This window comes from Lynx rufus, unplaced genomic scaffold (genome assembly GCF_022079265.1).
Source record: "Lynx rufus isolate CCGP_SWC_20201006 ecotype Redwood Valley unplaced genomic scaffold, mLynRuf1.p SCAF_3, whole genome shotgun sequence".
NCBI classification, from domain to species: Eukaryota; Metazoa; Chordata; class Mammalia; order Carnivora; family Felidae; genus Lynx; species Lynx rufus.
Genome location: NW_025814845.1, coordinates 65,642,415 through 65,659,148, shown reverse-complemented (window position 1 = coordinate 65,659,148; position 16,734 = coordinate 65,642,415).

The following is a 16,734-nucleotide window of genomic DNA, read 5'->3' as shown; positions in this document are numbered from 1 at the left end:
TACATGGCTAGTCTTTTTACTCATAAACCTGTAAAAGTTTTTTGTATATTATAGATGACAGCTCTTTGTCATGTATGTTGCAAATATCATCATATAGTCAATCCTTTGTCCGGTGTGGTATCTTTTCTAAACATAAACATTAAATTGGCCATTTATAGCAGCACTGTCAACAATTGCCAAATTATGGAAAGAGCCTAAATGTCCATTGACTGACAAATGGATACAGAAGAGGTGTTATATACATACAATGGAATATTACTCGACAATCAAAAAGAATGAAATCTTGCCATTCGCAACAACGTGGATGGAACTAGCGTATTATGCTAAGCGAAATAAGTCAGAGAAAGGTAAATATCAAATGATTTCACTCATATGTGGAATTTAAGAAACAAAACAAGTGAACATAGGGGAAGGGAAGGAAAAATCACATAAAAACAGAGAGAGAGGAAAACCATAAGAGACTCTTAAATACAGAGAACAAACTGAGGATTTCTGGAGGGCTGTTGGGTGGGAGGATGGGCTAAATGGGTGATGGGCATTAAGGAGGGCACTTGTTGGGATGAGCACTGGGTTCATGTAAGTGATGAATCACTGGGTTCTACTCCTGAAACCATTACTACACTATATGTTAACTAACTTGGATTTAAATAAAATTCAAAAATTTAAAAATTAAAAAAAAAATTTAAGAAGGGCACTTCCAGCAAAAAAAGTAAGAACTATAAAATTCCTTATATGATAATTCCTATGATAATTCTATAAAATAAATAGATTAGCCAACATAATTTATCTATAATATAGAATGAAAGAACCAAACATGCTGTAATGTTTCATATAGTTTTTAAAATGTGGGGACACTCTTAAATGTACATGTAGAATGTATGGAATATATACAATTTATCTATAATATAGAATGAAAAAGCTGAACAGGCTGTAATGTTTTGTAGTTTTTAAAATGTGGAGACATTCTTAAGTGTATGTGTAGAATGTATGGAATATATATAGGAATTGTATTCAACTCTGTCAATAACTTCATCGATTTTCTAGAAGGCCACATAAGAGAGTAATACATTAAAATGGTTTTGAATAGGTGAAAAAAGTTGGCTTATATGATCCCCTTTTTCTAGCTTCTGAGTTTACAGTTAATATTAAGAGCATTGCTCTACCTTGACCTCACCCCTACCTGTATTGCATATATAAGCCTGTTTCTCACTTTAAAACTTTAATTTGGGCACCTGGGTGGCTCAGTCAGTTAAGCATCCAACTTCAGCTCAGGTCATGATCTCAAGGTCCATGAGTTCAAGCCCCACATCGGGCTCTGTGCTGACAGCTCAGAGCCTGGAACCTGCTTCAGATTCTGTATCTCACTCTCTCTGCCCCTCCCCCATTCAAACTCTGTCTCTCATTCTCTCTCTCTCAAAAAATAAACATTAAAAATTTTGAAAGAAAACACCTTAACTTGTTTTAAAACCCTGCCACTAGGTAAAAAGGCATGAAGTTAAAAATATTTCAAGTCATAGAAGGAAAGCAGAATGCAGGTTGCCAAGAGCTGGAGGCAGGAAGAAATGGGGAGTATTGTTCAAAGGGTTTCAGTCAAACAAGGTGAAAAAGTTCTAGATGTCTGCTGCACAACATCGTGTGTGTAGTTAATAAAACTGCACTATACACTTAAAATTTTGTTAAGTAGATTTCACACTAATGTGTCTTTTTATCACAGAGCGTGAGCGGGGGAGGGGCAGAGAGAGAGGAAGACAGAGTCCGAAGCAGGCTCCAGCGTCTCAGCTGTCAGCTCAGAGCCAGACTCTGGGCTCCAACTCATGGACTGGGAGATCATGGCTGGAGCCAAAGTCAGATGCCCAACCGAGCCACCCAGGTGCCCCCATAGTTGATTTTTTTAAGTAGTCTTTGTTATATTTATGTAGTTTCATACTAATCTTATTTTATTTAGTGTTTTTATTAAGAATTGGTATGTAATTTTGGGAGGGGGGATGGGCTAAATGGGTAAGGGGCACTAAGGAATCTACTGAAATCATTGTTGCACGATATGCTGACTAGTTTGGATGTAAATTTTAAAATATATAAATAAATAAATAAATAAATAAATAAAAGAATTGGTATGTAATTTTATCAAACACCTGTCAATATCTACTTTTATCATAGGGTTTTTTTCCCTTAATTTATTAGTGTATTATGTATTAGATTTTTCTGGTATTTGAACCATTCTTACATTCTAGAAATTAACCATACAAAACTCTATTTATTCATATTTTACTTATAAGTTTCTCTTCCAGATTTCTATAAGAAATTAGTCTATAGCCATCTTTCACAGTGTCTCTATCAGATATTGGTATTTAAAATGTTATTATGGCTTTATTCATTTCAGTGGGCTTATCAATCTTTCCTATAGCTTGGAATAAGTTAAATAACACAGGTATCATCTATTCTTTAAGGTGAGATATAACTCAGCTGGAACCCCCAGATAGTTGTTTTCTATGTTGGATCTTTACTCGGTTTTCAACATCTTCTAGATTTATCAGACAATTCAATTGTGCCACTTCTGTTGAACCAATTTTTGTGATTTATATTTTGCGAGGAAGTGTCTAGATTTTCAAATTTATTGTTGTAGAGTTGAATGTAGTATTCTCTTATAACACTTTAAATGCACCTGTGTCTGTATTCATGTCACCTCTCTCATTCATGACATTGTACAATCCTGCTTGCATGCTTTTACTCTTTTTCTTTTAACAGGGATAAGAATTTTATTTTTCATTTCTATTATTAGCATTATGTTAACTAAACAATATTGTTTTTAGAGAAGCATCATCTAAGAAGAAGACATTTAAAGGAAACATACAGTTTAATGGATTATTAAGATATATAAATTTCCACATATCTTACTGGAAAAAAATTCAGCAGGTGGTTTCCATCCCAGGGTACCTGATAATCCATAAATGCAGTGCATCACACATTAGCACCACACTGCCAACAATTACACAGATTAGTTATTTTTAATAATTCTCAAAAAAGTTTATCAATTTCACTGGTCATTCGAAAGAATCAAGTATTTGAATTTGTTATTCTTGCCTCTTTTTGTTTTGCTTTCTTCATTGCTTTTGTTTTCTATTTCATCTTTTTTCTTCTCCCCAGTTCTTTTTGTTCCTTACCCTATGAGTACGAAGTTCCTTTACTTTTCATACCCTAATAACAAAATTACTTAGGGCTGTAAGGTTTCTTTGTGGAACAACTTTTCAGTGTTGCTAAACTTTGATTAAAGATAATTACAAGTCCCAGTTTTCTAGACAATCAAAGACAAACAGTTGTGGTCACGTATATCAAAATACATAAACAGACAAACTGAAACAAAAAACTAAGATGCAATAAGACGTTTAAGGTGATGTGCAGTGAAGCAAAAGTGCATTTATGAGTACAGAGTCCCAGTGGGAGCCAGGGTCGGGAATAATCGCCATGATGACTATCTACCTAAACCGTCTCAGACTGGGCCATAAACCTACAGTCATACTGACACTATCACTACGAGGCTGGTTTTCAAATCAATCTATTGGAACAGAAAATAAAACTTTTTTAGCATAATCAGGAGAGTCTTGGTTAAAAAGTCATGTAATAGGCAGAAATATGAGTGATTGATCAAAGCACTATCTTTGTCTGCTCAGACCACCATAACCAAATCCCACAGACTGCTGTCTTAAACAGCAGGCATTTATTTCTCACAGTTCTGGAGACTGGAAGTCCAATATCAAGGTTCCAGCAGGACCGGGTTATGATACGGTCTCTTTTCTTGGGTTGCAGATAGCTGCCTTCTCACTGCGTCTTCACATGGCCTTTCCTCAGTGCACATGAGTGGAGCAAGAGAGAGAGAAAAAGAGGGGTGGGGGAGAGAGAGAGCGAGAGGGAGGACACTCTGGTATCTCTTCCTCTAAGGTCACTAATCCCATCTTGAGGACTCCACCTGTACAACCTCCTCCGAACTTAATCACCTCCCAAAGTCCCCATTTCCAGTACCATTACATTGAAGGTTAGGACTTTAACACAGGAATTTTAGGAAGAACACAATCAGTCACCAAATTTGCAGACACCGAGTTGACAAACAATGCTGCAGAATCGTCTGCTTAATTTTTTTTTTTTTGTCTACCTAACCATCTTACTCTTTGCTTTCACCAAATTCCATTAATTATATTCCTCAGAAGATAAGATGAAATGAAGAAATGCCAATATTTGTTGAAGTAGAAAACAAACACTAACATGGCATTCTTGAAAGCTGAGGACCATTCCATAGTCTTCCATAGTCAACAAGCAATAAACCATCTTTAAGCTCCTCTTTTCAGTTCAGTCCATATGACCACCTACAGACTTTTATTAAGTCTTTCTGGCAAGCCTAGAACAGGAGTGTGGAGGGAAAAAAATGTACTTTGTATAGTCTGCCCCCCAGAAGCTTCAGAGTCACAGAAATTCTATTCACAGTGGGAGACTATGAAAGCCTTTTCAGAGGCATGTTTGTGCTGCCCTTCTAAAACAGAAAAACGAAGACCCCTCGCCTGTGGTTCCTCTCCACACTCCATGAGCTGAAAGGCGTCTGCTCTGCCTCTGATTATAGCATTTAAGCAAGAGGGCTGGCCACAGAATTCTATGCATCATTTAGGACTTTGATGCTAAACTGAATTCAGAGGAAAAAATGTCTCTGCCAGTCTGGGGTTGCTGCTGACAAGGAGGAATATTGATTGGGGTGATGACAGAGCTCTCCTGGTTTAACTCCTCATACTGGGAGGCTCTACTCCGTCATTCTAAATCTCAATTACCTCTGTGCTGCTGAAGACTCTGCCTCAATCAGGTCGAATAGAAGAATGAAGATTTTCCTAAAACAAACCTACAGCAGGAGGGAGTAGGTGACAGTGTCTGTAGGGTTCACATGTTGTACTTTCACCTCCCAAGTTTATCAAAGGAGCTTTTATGCTGGTCATCTGGTGCTGCTTGACGCAGGACAGTTTGCAATAATGTCCCAGTCTGGGTTTTGTGACATCACAGTACCAGGTTTAGTTATCATGTTTTGTGACCTGTCACTTTAGTTTTGCTTTAGATAATCGGGGCTGTGCAACCATTATGATTCATAAGCTTAAACCAGGCTGCTTAGATTTAAATCCTGGATCTCTTCCTTACTTGTTTGGCCAGTAACTTAACCTCACTGTCTCTCAGTTTGCTCGGCTATACAATGGGAATAAAACAGAACTCCCTTAATGGAGTTGTTGTCTACCCATAGTGAGCACTGGGTAGACACTGGCTATTGTTATTGCTTCATCATGCTAAGCATACCCAGTGTCTCCTCTGGCAAATGTCACCTCTACCCACTAGTGGTGCCCAGATAGAAAACGGAAAGAATTATGCCATTCAGCACATTTTTTAAACCCCTATATCCATCCTCCTAAGATGCTTTAATAACTTATAAATGTTTAAATTTCAGTGAAAACGCATTTACACAGATAATTTACATATTCCACTCCCAATTATTTTTTACTGGCAAATACTGTCCAAAAAAACAATTCCCACTGCTTTTGTATGTACCTCTGGTTTAGGAATTCTGCACGTATGAAAGTGCAATAAAGTAAAATCACCCATACTCAAAACCATAGCTTCCCCTGCAACTCTAGGGTCTTAGTAACCCCTTTTACAAGTTTGGTGTGAATTCTTCCTGAATTTTTCCCTGTGTTTGTAGAAGACATAGTCTCTTTCTTTCCCTCTCTCTCTTTCTCTCTCTCTCCCTCTCACACACACACACACACACAGATATATACCTTATATGTGTATATATTTACAATGAGGGATCATGCTGGACATGTTTGTTTGCAACTTGCTCTTTTCCTTTCACAGTACATTGTGGACCTCATGTGGTCCTAGGTCAGGACATAGAGGTCCATCTTTTTCTTAATGACTGCCTCGTAATCCATTACATAAATATACCAAAATCTGCTTAAACATTCCCCTTTTGACATATAGCTAGGTTGATTTTAATTTTTTTATTATTAGTAGTGCTGCAATAAACACTCTTCTATATGGATTTTTATCTGTTATTTAAACCAATATGCATCTTCTGAACACATAGCAACTATAAGCAAGGAAGATAGTCCACAGATGGGGAAGGAGATTACAAATGTGCTGCATGAAATAATCGTTTAAAAAATAATTATGATGTTTGCCTGTAGTTTAATTTCACCTTTAATTCCTTCATAACCACTTTACCTCCCTAAAAGACAGAGTTTTAGGATACATGTTTTTATTATTGCTGCCAATATCCACACTTCACGGTGACCTAAGAGTTACCTCAAGAAAGGTTATGTAAGTCATCAGTTGATGTGTCATATTTGAAATTTACAAAGAAATTAACTATATTATATCAGGAATTTTTTCCTCAAACAGAAACGATATTAATTTTGTGTAAAATAAAAGGAAAGCAAGACTGTTGCCCAAAATTACAACCCCAAAGAGCATGAAAACAGAAAATGTAAATCTCTCTGATCCTGGGTTTCTGAGCCTTGGCATTATTGGCACGATGAGGGCTGTCCCGTGTGTTGAATGCTTAGCAAAATCCCTCGTCTCTACCCATTAGATGCCGGGAGCACCACCCTCAGTTGTGACAATAGGCCACCAGACACTTCCAGACAAAAAGAATCGTCCCCGGTTGAGTACCGATGTGATCCTGCTTCTCAGAAAAAAAACTCTGCTAACAGCTTGGTGAACAACCATCCATATTTTTAATGTAAATAAAAAATTCTTTTATACAATTGAAAAATGTCCATACAACAGTTTTTTAAAACTCCCTTTTTTTACTTAACATTTCATGCACACCTCTCCATGTCAATAGTCATGGACTTACTGTATCGTTTGAAAAAGTACATTTAATTTTCGTTGTGTGAAATCACCATGATCATGTATTAATGGACATTCCAGCTATTTTTCTTTATTATTTTCAATTCAAAGTCATGCTGGAACAAATACACCTATAGTTATGTCTCTGCACACTCCCATTATTTCTTTAGGAATCGCTAGGTCAAAGAGCATATACTTTTTTTTAAAGTTTATTTATTTATTTTGAGGGAGAGAGAGAGAGAGAAAGAGAGCGAGTGCCAGGGAGGGGCGGAGAGACAGAGAATCCCAAGCAGGCTCTGTGCTGTCAGCACAGAGCCCAAAGTGGGGCTCGAATTCAGGAACCATGAGGTGATGACCTAAGCCGAAACCAAAAGTCAGTCGCTTAACCGACTGAGCCACCCAGGCGCCCCAAGGAGCATACACTTTTTAAATATCATACTTTTACTATAATTTTCAATATTTTTTCATATGAAACAAGTGAAATATTGACTTGGGGCATACAGCTGATCATCTCTTCTCTAAAAAAATAATAAATCAATCCCTTCTTTTCTTGCACACTGACATGCATTTTCCTGGGAGGAAAAAAAGGTAAGGTACCTTCCTTAACCCTACTTTTTAATTAAGGAAGTCTTAACTGAAGCTTTGACCAAGGCAACAAATTCCTTTTCTGCTGAAGATAAAAAGGATGTGCTAAAGCAGAACAACTCAGGCATACAAAGGTGACAATGAAAATAGTTGTGGTTGAAAGAGAATAGTTATTGATGAGCTACAGGAGAGGAGCACCTTGGCCTTACTTCTCACCTTGTCGCAAGAGACAGCCAAGTTGTGAGGTTAAATTGAAGTTGGTAAATACACAATTATTCAGCTTGTGTCTCGGTAATAAATGTGCCTCCAGGCAGTGAACCTGCCAGTTCTCAGAGCACCACTTTGCTGATTAAGGAGATAAAAAGAGGATATTGTGGAAAGGGTCATTTCAAGAGTAATGAATCCTTATTCTGTCACTGTACTTTGCCGACAGGGAAAAGAAGTTTAACAGGGATGAGGCATCCTGGGATATCCAGGTGGCAACATGGAGTAGGCCAAATCAGAGATGACTATTTCTGGACCATGAAAAAACAGCGGGATCTCTGATGGCTGAGAAATGACTATGGCGGTGAATTAAGTACATCTCAGGGAGAAGCCTTATTAAATTAGCCTAATACCTTATTGCATGATCAATAACAATGTATTTATTTTGTACTATGGCCTTGAGTGACTTTTCATTAGGAATTTAAATGACCTTAGAAAGCTACTGAGTATCAATTTAGAATACTTTCAGGGGATATTAGCCTGGCCTCAGAGCAAAAGATGAGTGAAAATGCGGCTCGTTATTTAAGTCAGAAAGAAAATGTCAAAAAACATTTGCCTTGGCATTAAGGGAGGTGGCTCAACTTGTGTATCCAACCCAGTGATACTGTTCCATTTTTTTGGATTCCCGGTTACAGAATAAAATAGATCAGAAGGCTGTTGAGATAGAGAAGGTCATAAGGTTGGAAAAGACAGACATACTGTTTTAAGTGAAGATGCCAATAAATTTCCACGATTCTGTAACACATCTTGTCAGTGCTTGGCCCATGTTCCCTATAATCCCTTTGCCATTTTTATGACCGTGGACTCCGGGTGGGTTTTCACTCTCAACATCACCTGCTGCCTTCAAACTACCAGGAAGGCTTTGTAGGACCCTAAGTGTCCATCTTGGCAGTAGCCCTGAAGGGCGTAGGCCAGGGTTTCTCAGCCTCAGCACTATTAATATTTGGGGATTGGGGCGCCTGGGTGGCGCAGTCGGTTCAGCGTCCGACTTCAGCCAGGTCACGATCTCGCGGTCCGTGAGTTCAAGCCCCGCGTCAGGCTCTGGGCTGATGGCTCGGAGCCTGGAGCCTGTTTCCGGTTCTGTGTCTCCCTCTCTCTCTGCCCCTCCCCGTTCATGCTCTGTCTCTCTCTGTCCCAAAAATAAATAAAAACGTTGAAAAAATTTTTTAAAAAAATATTTGGGGATAGATAATTATTTATGGGGAGGATGGGGACCGTCCTGTACATTGTAGGACACTTAGCAGCACCCTGGCCTCCACCCACTGGATACCAGTATCACACTCCTCCCAGCGTGACAATCAAATATGTCTCCAGACATTGCCAAATGTTTCCCAGTAGATGAATCATCCTGGGTTGAGGGCCACAGGTATAGTAGAATATAAACACTGCAGCTCCCTTGTCCCTGATGGGACCATTCTGAGATGTGACCAATGCTGCTTCAGAGACCCCTGAGGGGTCACCCTCGATGAAATTTTGCTTGCTATCACACTCCTGCTCAGCTTCCTTCTCTTCTTGTTCCCACTTCCCAAACCCCCTGTTAGTCTTCCCCAGGAACACTTTGCACTATTCACACAAATCCTCACCTCAGAGTCTGCGTGTGAGGCTGCCAACCCAAGAAGGACTCCATAACATTGAGATGCTAACTAGATAGTCACAGGGTTAGATGACACTATTTTAAACATCTTTGCTGGCCTCCTTATTGTTCTCTACCTTCTATCTTTACTGCAAGTATCAATTCCTATTCAGTTTATTCTTAAAAACGAGGAGAAAAAAATTCTATTGTTTCCAAAGCATTTTTTGGTGTATTAAATCATAATACCATTCTTTCTGCCTCCTTCTCTCTCTCTCTCTCTCTCTCTCTCTGTCCTCCCCCACCCCATCTAAAATCAGGTTCTCCTTAGCCTAAGCAAGCACCTTTTTGTTTTCATCACTTTAGAGCAGCAAGGTGAGTTTTCTCTGGTCTCCCACTTATTATTCCAGAATCTTCTTTTTGTCTCCAGTCATTCACCAGCCTAATCTTCACCAAATCTTCCTTGAAATTCTCCAGGCACTCTCCAGTCTTTTCCTCTTCTTTTACCTATTTTCAATAGTAATACTTGGCCTAATATTCTTTAACTCCCTCTGTGCCATGTCTTAAAATCTTCATTTGTTATCTCTTTTTATTTACTTTTTTCCAACTAGGTTTCAATAAAATAAGACAAAGAAAATGGAGCAAATCCAAGAAAATTTGAGAGCAGTCTGAGAAATTAAATGTATTCAGACATATGTGAAGAGGAGAGATCTATCAGAAGCTAAAGCAGGACCCTGTCGCTGTGTGGCTGTCCTCACAGAGACACAGCAGGGAACATACCTCTCCCCGGGCTGCCACTTTCCTCTAAATCCCTGTTTACTACTCAAGACTTCAGAATGAGATCTCAAATGCCACTAATCTGGTGCCTTTTATTTTACAAGTGGCCTTGAGACCCATCTCAAAATGAAGATAAAAATAAAAATGATCCCCTTCTAATGACCCTCCTAAGCCAAACGAATAAAATCAATAAAAATGCAATTAATTTAGATTCATTTGGACTGAAGAATCAAGAGACAAAATAAGGAAGCATATTTGCCAGGGTATATGATGTAGCTTTTGGCCAGAAATCCTGCTTCCGAAAGCATCCACCTCAGATATAGCGGCAGTAATAAACTCCCTGTGTCTTATACACCCATAAATCCTCGTACTGACCAAGATTTCAATTGGTCTCTTCTCTTCAACCCACACATAAAGCATTCCAGACACTAATTTAGGATATTAATTAAATCTCAAACAATCGCATTGGGGCTCAGCAGATACTGTCCCATAACGTGTAGATCTATCTTTAAAAAAAAAAATTGGATTGTCCATTTCAAAGAAATTCCTCTTAGTATGTCCCTTTTCAAAGAAAATGTAATACAATACCCCCTTTCCAAAAATAGTGATGATGCATTCAGGGGAGTTAACTGAGATTAGAACAGCTACCTCAATTATATGTGATCAACATTAAGTGGGAATTTGCAATGTATTTTTTGCAAGTAGATGAAATATATGGATGTTGATTTCCAAAGGCAAATGTATACTATACTTTAAAACTATCAAAAATGCATTGAAAGGGCTGCAACACAAATTCAATAGGCTTTAAAGAAAGGTACTGGCAACTGGAGGATGACTTTAAAAGGGGTTGATGGTGAGAAGGGAGAATTAAAGAAATTGGGGGGCGCAACCGCGGGTGGGGATGAAGCAGAAGAAAGGCTACAGAGCCTGAGGAAGAAGGAATTAAGAGGGAGAGGGCACTAGAAGCGCCAAGATGCCATGTGTAAGGGTCACAACCAAACCAAGAGAATATTCCAAGTCAAAGGAAAAGGAGAGAGAAGCACATAACCTTCTGCTTTTGGAGACAGGGTACCTCTGTCAAAGGCATGAGAGGGAAACACTAGAAAGGTGGGCATGGAGAAGGTCATAGGTGAGAGAAGATGACCAGAACATGGAAGCATAATTTAGCTTTTGAGGCATTCCCAGAGAACCTTCTGGAATTTGCTCTCTTAATTCTCAAGGAGAGAGAATCTCTCTAAGCACACTGAACCTAGTGGTCACAGGATGGGCAACAGTATCTCCAAGAGAACCCAGATGCTGAGGAAGAGCCTGGTACATAACTCTTGATTGGAAACATAACCAATGGGGTGGGGTCAAGTGGAACCTGAGATATGCAGAACCATAATAACCCCAGCAAGAATCCCCTGTGATGCACAAACACTGAACAATTATAGACTTCATTCACATAGTCAATAAACATTTACTGAGTTCCTTCTGTGTGCCTATCTTTGAGCTAGGAGCTTGGGCCCCAGACGTAGGTGGCCGAGGGCCCTAATCCTAGAGATGCTGAGCTCATGATTCTTGATTTATAGATGGCAATGGGAGTTTCTGTATAGGGAGGCTTGTTTCACTGCAGAAGGCCTAAATGAAATAGGTTACTTTCTAATTTATTATTAAATCTTAAAGTAGATCAGGCTTAAGATATTTCTCAAAAATACCCAGGTTCTCAGATTCATGGTAACCTAAAAAATGGAGTATTAATTCATATTTTATGAATAATTCTCATGATTTCATGTTTTCATGTACATACTGATATTAATATGTACATTTTAGAAAGTACTGTGCATTTTTATTCCAAACTATTTCTGAGTTGTTTATTTCTGGTGGTGATATCAAGCTACGCTTCCCTTATGAAGGATGACTACACCACATGAGTTCATGAATAAGCCAGAAGGAAAACTCACATAAACTAAACAAAAACAAAAAAAAAATTCAAAAAGCTGTGGAGAGCAGATTTCACAGCTTAATGTATGGAATAACTCTGGATTTGAATTATCTTGTGAGGAGAAAAAAATTAATAGTTTTGTCCCATTTGTGTCATCCTCCTTTTTTACAGTGTAGTTATCTCCCCGAAAGTGACTGTAAAAACCACATTGTGTAGGTCCATTATTTATTCTTCCTCATTTACTTCCATATCACATTCAGTTTACAAATAGCAAAATTATTTTCTGAAAGTCTTTGCATCGTCAACTCCAGCTGGGAGCTGAAAAAACACACAATATACTTCCTGTCTCTTGTATTATCTGCAGCTAGAGAGCTGAGAATATCCGTTTGCATTTTTGCTGAGGATGCTTAAAGAGAGCTTTTTCTTCCTCAGATTTCCTGGCTCCAAGCTGCTGATATACCCAAAGCCATATTTTACCAGGAAGATGAAGATATAGTGCCTTCACTTCTTCTTTCATTCATTCCAAATGTATTTATTGAATACTGTACCAGATGCTGTCCTGGGTGCTGGGGATACAACAATGAATGAAACACCGACTTTAATGTTCCAGTGAGGGAGAAAGGCAGATTAACAGACTATTAATGATAGGAATTGGGAAGTATCCTCTGCCGTGAGAACATGAGAGAAAGAAAGACTCCTAGCTTTGGTATCCAGGTGGGCTTCACAAAGGAAATGATGTCTAAGTTGACACTCAGAGGATAAGAAACAATTATCCAGGCACCTAGTGAAAGTATGTGAAGGACAATGGGTGAAGAGAGAATGAAACAGGGAGTGAAGAGAACATAAAGCAAGCAGGAGACAGAACTCAAAAGTTCTTGTAATACATGTTAACAACTTCTGACCCTAACAGAAGGCAATGTGGGGGTGCCGTTGGTAGATGAAAAACACCATATAAGCAGTTTTGCTCTGTATTTATTTAATTGCCAATAAAAGTGATTTTAAAGTAACTTATTATTCCTATACTTTACATTGGCCATTATTTCTGTGATCCATTCTTTTTCTAGTTTTATTTTTCTCCTGTTCTTCCTATAGAGGATATAGCACATCATGCTACAATGATAGATGAATAAGCAAACAAGAAGTTCTTAATAAATGCCTTCTGGTAGTGTTAATAAGGAACATAAACTATTTTAATGCTTCTTTCATAATACCAATTGAAAATTTCATTTCAAATATCATTGCATCTGTGTACATATATAAAATGAGGGAGGAATGGACACAGAGGAATATTTGAGAAGAGTGAATAATAATTCAAGAAGGCTAAGTCCCAAGAATGTACTGAAACTTGCAAAATATGTCATAGAAAACAAAGAGCCTGTTTCAGGATTTGGAAGGCACAGATATGATTCTTGGGATCAATGTAATTACATTGACAGATGACAAAGAGAAAGCAGAGCTACTCAATTTTTATTTTGCTTTTATCTTCTATGTCAAGGAGGAGGATTGATTGGACAGGCTAGAGCAAATATTGGGATGAGAAAATTAAAGACCAAGATAAATGGAAAGAACAGAGAGCCTTGTTCTAAATGTGTTCAAGTCCCTGCCAGCCATTATTGGAGGTCTCTGAGGAACTTTGTAGAAAACAGGAATTGTTCTGGATGACAGGGAAAGTGTGATATCTCAACTTTCAACAAGAGAAGTGGATGCCCCCAAGCTGTACCCCAAGAGTTAACAGCTCTGCTTGGGTATCTCTGGCCCCAACCACTTATGGAATCATGAACTCCAAGACTGCACTGGAGGCATCTAGATTTCTTAAAGATCTTGACAGTAATTCTGATGCGAAGCCAGAGCAGAAATGTTGCTATAAATCTATGAGCTCGGTGTCAACTCCAGCCAAACTTTTGGACATCTTATTCTGTTTGTTTGAGATGCAGTTTGTTGGCTCATGAGTGAATGGGCAACTGTGAAGAGTCAACATGGCCTTAGGAACAGCACACCATTCCAGACAAACTGCATTTTCATTTTAATTGAGAGAAGTTGTGTATTAGCATCTTCCAAAACCTGTTCCATGTTCTACCCGTTATTAATAGCTATTACAAGAACAAAAAAATATTCCATGTTAAATAAGTCTGGGACGTTCTGACTTTAACCAAGTTACTCTGATTTATTTATTAGGTTTTCTTGGAGTCTTTAATAAGATAATGCGTATTGGATCTCTTAGAGGGGTTTAAAAGGAGTCTGTCCAAACACTTATGATCCTTTACCCCTTCTTTTTTTGCCTATCTCTTGGAACCAGTGTTTCTTGAACTATCTAATACAGAAAGATTGCTTTGTTAAATCAGTGCATTTGACAAAACGTTTCATGCTATCTTTGCAAGAAATATGGAGGATAGTGGCTATTAATTGTACCCATGGTTTATACCTGGTAAAATGACAGTATTTTAAAAGTGCTGATTCATCCACTGACTATAACCAACTTAGTGGAAGAACTCTGCTTTTCAGTATTTATTATTTATTCAAGGTATTTATTAAATATCTGATAACACTGTAATTTTTGAATATTTGTTAAACTTTCAATAATATGGCACTATACTAGATGTCAGAAATACAATGGTAAGCAAAACAAACATGAATCTTGATATTGTAATATTTAATATTTCCCTCAGTAATTTGAGGTTATATTATGTTATGCTTATCAAGTTTTCAAAGGCTCAGAGCAGGAACTCATAGAGACTATGTTGGATATTGAATGATAGGGTTGAGATTCAAAACTTGGTTAGAATAATGAACAGAATACAGTAAGAAATCTAATAGCGAAAAACAATTGTACAATCATAGCACACACAAAGAAAAGTCAGAAGTTTTATTGACCTCAAGCTCAAGGAGTTAACAGAAAATGTTAACAAAGCATAGGATGTATTAAGAAAAAGATTGTGTTCATAAAAAGAACTTTATAGTTCTGCTGACTATTTCCTGCCAAAACCAAATCAGAAGTAATGTCTTTAACACTGGCACCATTAAAAGGGACATCATTAACCCAGAATTCACCCAGAAAAGAGCAACCAAGGTGACTAGAATCTCAAAACCAGTAAACATGGAAAAGAGTTGCAAAAATGAAGAATATTATACTTCACTGTTTAAAAAGTGGGTGTTGAAAGCTCGCAGTAGCTATGTTTAAATAAACAAAGAGAAGAGTTGATCCATTTGCCATTGGACATTTTAACAGCAATGAGTAGAGTTAGTAAGGAGTCTTTGGGCTCAACACAGGAAGAAGTTGGTAGCAATTAACTTGTCCAAAAATTCAGTAAGCTGCCTTTTCACTAAAGGTGTTTAAAACAGAGTTTGAATTACCACTTTCCAGGAATGTTACGAAGTCAGATATACTTTCTCCATTTTCTTGCCTGCAATAAAAAGAATTTGAGCTTAAAAATGATTTCCTAGGGTTCCTTTCAGACATATACTTTTAGTTCCACTAATTTTAGTGAGCGATTCCTTCATCTGTAATCTGAACACCATACTTTCCTACCTCATTCATTCATTCACAAGCCTTTATTGAACTGCCTATTACTTACCAGGTACCATGATAAGCACAGGATATCATAAAAGAGTAAAACATGACACTTGATCTTTTATTTTATAATAAAATCATATTAAAAGAGAAATAAGAGCTCAGAAGAAGGAGGGTTTTTTAGTCAATCATTCTGTTGAAGACTTGATTAATTTAAAAAGGTTAGAATGGTTCTTCAGAGCAGAAAGCATTTGCACTGGACTTTGAATTAATTGATGTTACATGCTTTCTAAAACTTGATATAAAGTTGTTTCTTGACACCAATTAAGACTCAATCCTCCATAAGTCTGGGCACTTCAGTTTCTACTGCTTTTTCTCTCTCTGTTACCTTCTATCTCTCTCTTCCTCCCTGAACTCTTTCTTTCCATATGCACCTGTTTTCCTTTGACAAACCTATTAGATTTGCTTTCCCTGCCCCCACCCTTCCTATCACTGGCTTCGCTTGATCTTACGCCTGGATCCTTATGGCAGGCTCCTTGCTGGGTTTCTCATCCCCAGAATGGCACATTCCTCCACAACCTAGCTCCTGACCCAAGTCCCTCCCAGCCCTACCCCCAACCTCCTGGCCATCATAAACATCACGCCAGACTCATCCTCCGAAAATACTTCCACTTGCTTGTCAAGTCACCTGTGATGTATCTCTAGTCTATCAAATCAAACATATTTCTCTTCTTGAGATTCAGGTTTGAATCCTATTGCCTTATTACCCATCTTCCTAGCCAGCTCTTCACTATACCTTTGAGGCACACTATTCACTCCAATTTATAGGATTTTATTCATATTCCCCTGACACAGTATGTTGGACCTCCCCCTTCTGTCCTCCATTCTGCTTCACAAGATTCTAGCCACATTTTAAAGCCAAGGTTATTTCACTTTTTTAATGTTTATTTATTTTGAGAGAAAGAGACAGACAGAGCACAAGTCAGGGACAGGCAGAGAGAGAGGGAGAGACAGAATCTGAAGCAGGGTCCAGGCTCTGAGCTGTCAGCACAGAGCCCGACGCAGGGCTCAAACTCACAAGCGCGGGTGAGCTCATGACCAAGCCAAAGTCAAACGCTCAACCAACTTAGCTACCCAGGCACCCCAGAGTTTAAATGCTATCTCTTTCCCTAGACTCCATGGCATTGAACTCAGTAATATATAATTCACTGGTAAAGAACTCTTCTCAAGGAG